This window comes from Erpetoichthys calabaricus, chromosome 1 (assembly GCF_900747795.2).
Source record: "Erpetoichthys calabaricus chromosome 1, fErpCal1.3, whole genome shotgun sequence".
Lineage (NCBI taxonomy): Eukaryota > Metazoa > Chordata > Cladistia > Polypteriformes > Polypteridae > Erpetoichthys > Erpetoichthys calabaricus.
In genome coordinates this window covers 255,576,376-255,580,838 of record NC_041394.2, presented here as the reverse complement: position 1 = coordinate 255,580,838, position 4,463 = coordinate 255,576,376, and the positions used below count along the sequence as shown (strand labels likewise).

Sequence of the window (4,463 nt, the reverse complement as noted above, 5' to 3'; positions counted from 1 at the left end):
ATCTCCTTCTGAAAAAGTAAGCACTCTGATAATAGCAATCACTGACTTCACTTTAAAATTATCAACCCTGATGATGACTCATTAGATTGTTTCTGTCTTTTATTGGGTAGAAACTGATGGCAATAAGATCACATTATTTTCTACTCCTTTCCATAAGACCTTTCATACTTTGAAGAAGGATAAAAAATCTTGATTTTCAGGACTATCATGTCTGCTTCATTGTGGACGTCAAGACTGTTATAGATTTGTTTATCAATTACTCCACTCTGTTCTTTAATTGCCTGTTCTCACACTCCTTTCATTTCAAATTTTACATGAAAAAAGAGTTTGATTGACAATTTCTGTATTTTAAACCCTTCTGTCAGATTTTTTTTATTTTAGTCCCCTCCTCATAGATCTGATTTTTGAATTAATTTTATTCTTACTTCATGTTTACTTGCCCCAATATCAAAGATACTAGCGTCGATCGCTGTATTTTAAAGACAAGTGTTCTGTAACAACTTCATCATTCCACCAAATATCATCTAGTTTCCAGGATAATGCTCAGTACTGTGAAAGACTTTCAGAAAAAAATCATAATATTGAATTCTCACAATGAGGATGATTTTTGCATTCAAATGACAGGCCATCATGAAGCTTTGGGGGATATGAAGTACAAAAAATGGCTAGGTGAAGACAACTTTCAACATGACTTCTACTTGCCATTTTACTTATTCCCCACATCCCACTATAAAATCAATTGATGACATACAGACGTTGATAATGATTCTTAAATATAGCTTTTAAAACCTGTAAAAACGTGTCAACTTTCTCATTAGGGTCTCTCAGAAAAAAGACCAAAATACATTTTTTTAAGAACTTCCTTTTTCCTTCTAAAACCCCACCCACTAACATTCTACTGGAAATTACCATCAACAATTATAAATTTAACTTGTTACTGAACATACAAATACACAACACCCCTTTCCCCCAATTTTAAATATCTTTGTAACTTTTTGGTCTAACAAGAGCACTACGGGGCCTTAGTGACACCACAGGCTGTGGGGTCTTAACATCCACAGGTTTACCAGTTTCAGGGGTTGGTGTCACTACTGTATCATTATCTGTAGTAGATTCAGAAGAAGTTGGTATTTCTGGGCTACCAGAAGGCTGCTGAACAGTGGTAGCTGGCTGCTGCATTAACTCTGCTTCAGGCACTGGCCCTTCATCCATCATCCCCTCTCGAAGGTAATCAACATGGCAACAGCAAATGTGTCCATCTTCTGTTTGCACACGGTAAGACACAGGGCCAGTTGCCACTTGCACTACTTCTGGCATTCATCGTGGTTCTCCTACAACATTGCATGCATATACTGTCTGTAAGGGTCGAAATTGCCGAAGCACACCCCCATGCTTTTATGCTAGTTCCTCTTGCTTCACATGCTGTCAGCTTGAAAGTCTGGGTGAAGGCGATCAAGTGCAGTGGTCAGTCGTCTTTTCATTAGCAACTCTGCAGGACTCTTCCCTGTGGAAGAGGTGGGCATGTTGTGCTGAGCTAGCAAAAATCTTGCAAGGCGTGTTTGCCAATTACCAGCTATGATTCTCCGTAGAGCATCCTTTGTTGTCTGTACCATTCGCTCTGCTTGTCCATTTGAGGACGGATGATAGGGGGCCATTGTAACATGCCGGATCCCATTTCTTTCTTTACTCTTTGAATTCAGCAGATGTAAATGCTGCACCATTGTCTGAGACAATAATATCTGGCGATAGCAGCATTTGCAGACATGGAGCGTAGAAGAAACACCTCCAGCCACTTGGAATGGGAATCTACCAAAATAAAGAAGACCTTTCCTTGAAATGGTCCAGCAAAATCAATGTGGATCCGAGACCAAGCCTTAGATGGCCATTCCCAGGGGTGAAGTGATGCCCTTGATGGTGCATGCCGTGACTGTTGACATGTTGTACAACATTTTACAGCTTTCTCTATTTGTCCGTCCATTCCTGGCCACCATACATAACTTCAAGCCAGAGCCTTCATGTGGACTATGCCAGGTTGGGAGTCATGAAGTAGTTTAAGTACATCCTCCCGTGCTAGAGCAGGTACTACAACATGGCTACCCCATAAAACACAACCCTTGTGAGTTTAGAGTTCATTACATCTATTGCCAAAGGGTATGAAATCATCACCTGGGACTTTATGGGGCCAGCCATGCAAAAGCTAGTGCAGCACACGAGACAAAACTGGATCCTTCTGAGTAAGTGCAGCAATTTGGTAAGCATGAATAGGTGCATTAGGCACAGACTCCAAGAGCAGGACCTCAAGAGGAGGTGGTGTATCCGTCACAGGATGCGCTATAGGCAAGCAGCTCAAGGCATCGGTGGTTGTCAACTCTTTTCCTGGTCTGTAGCACAACTGACAGTTGTATGCACCCAACAAAAGACTCCAGTGAAGTATACAAAGTGACAAAATCTGTGGCATGGGTTTAGAATGATGTCGGAGACCAAGGAGTGGCTTGTGGTCTGTGCAAATCGAAAACTAACGCCCCTGCAAGAACTGATGAGCATAATTTCGTCCAGTGGCCAACAGAGTCCATGAAGCAAAACTAATTAGGGACTCCATACCATCAGGCTCTACATGGCTCAGTACAGCTCCAAGGCCATAAGGAGAGCCATCACATACCAATACAAGAAGCTTCTTAACATCATAGTGCACAAGCAGTCCATCTGCTTTGTATAGTGCTTTGGCCTGCTTATAAGCTGTGTCATGGGCAGCAGCCCAGTGCCATGCCGTTGACTTGTCAAGAAGTCTGTGTAGTGGTCCCAGAATGGTGGCCTTGTTTGGAAGAAAACAACTGTAAAAATTCAAAAGTCCCAGAAATGCCTGAAGCTGTGTCTTGTTGTGGGGAGCTGGTGCGTTCATGATAGCTTCTCACTGGTGGGATGGATGCCCTCTTTATCTACTCTGAATCTGAGAAACTCCACTTCAGTAGCAGCAAAACACATTTGTCCTTTTGAAGTCTAAGTCCAACATCAGAGATTCGACATAACACTTTCTCCAAACGTGCATCGTGCTCCTCTGGAGTTTTCCCAGTGATTAAAATGTCATCCAGGTATGGCTGTGCACCTGGAATACCTGCCAGCAGAGCATCCATAAAACGCTGGAAAATGGCAACAGCTGTAGAGATCCCAAATTGCAGCCATTGAGCGCGGTACAGCCCCCTGTGCGTATCAATTGTTAACAGCTCAACTGAAGGTTCATCAAGAACTAGCTGCTGGTAGGCTTATTTAAGGTCTAATTTAGTAAAAATGACACCCCCAGCCAGTGTGGAGAACATCTCTGCAACAGTTGGTAAGGGATAAACATCAGGTTTTACTGCTGTATTAACAGTACATCTGCAATCACCACAGATTCTTAAACTTCCATCCCTTTTGTGACAGGGACAATGGGTGTTGCCCATTTTGAGTGTCGCACTAGTACAAAAATGCCTTGCTCAACCAGATCATCTAATGCCTCATCAATCCTCTGCTTAAGAGCAAAAGGTACAGGGCGAGCCTTAAAGAATTTTGGTGAAACTGTAGGGTCCACTTTAATTGAAACGGGTGGTCCTCTACATGAGCCGATTTTGTGGAACACTTATGCATACCTTTCCAGGAGACCTGTCACATTGTGCTGCCGAATTATGTGCTCACCTGTTAATTCTATTCTAAGTGCTTCAAACCAGTCTCGTCCTAACAAGCTAGAACTCTGGCCCCAAACAACAAGAAGTGATAAGACGATCTTTTTATGGCGATATTCAACCTGAACTTTGATCTTACCTAGCACTTGGAGTGGGGCCTGGGACCAATATACCATCTGTATGTACCAGTGGAGGTGGGTTATTTAGCCACAGCTTTTTGTAAGTATCATCGCTAATCAAACTACAGGCTGATGCAGAAACAACGTCCATTCTTAGTTGTTGGCCATTCAGTGAAACTGTAGTCTTATAGGTGGGCTTCTTGCGGGTTGTGTGTTCCATTTGTGTACTATGTACCACATGCTCATCCTGGGCATTCACTGTGACTGTACTGGTTTCTTGTGTCTGTAATGCTGTAGTTTCTAGATCTAAAAGTAGCTGAGTAGAGGAGCATGCCTTTTTAAAACACATGCGAGCTAAATGTCCTCTTTTGTTACAATAATGGCACACAGGTGTGTTAAATTTACATGCTGTAGCTGTATGAGTCCCACCCAATCGGAAACACTTTCTTGTAATACAGATTATTTTATATTCTGAGCTGTATTCGATTGAATCATTTTATATACCTCTTCCACATCGTTAGCAGTTAGAGACTTCTCAGTCCTCAGTATTTGAGTTCTAGTTCGCCATTTCTGCTGCTAGAGCGCACTCCTCCGATATTTTGAATGTTAACTTCGGCTCCGCTAGTAGATGACGCTGCAGTAAAGGATCGGCCACACCACACACTATGCGATCGCGCAGCATCTGTTT

General features: G+C 42.5%; 1 pseudogene; it reads right to left on the bottom strand.

Moving 5' to 3' along the window:
- Positions 1-1,415: 1,415 nt before the first annotated feature.
- LOC114658828 (uncharacterized protein K02A2.6-like) lies at positions 1,416-4,124 on the bottom strand (annotated as a pseudogene).
- Positions 4,125-4,463: the final 339 nt, after the last annotated feature.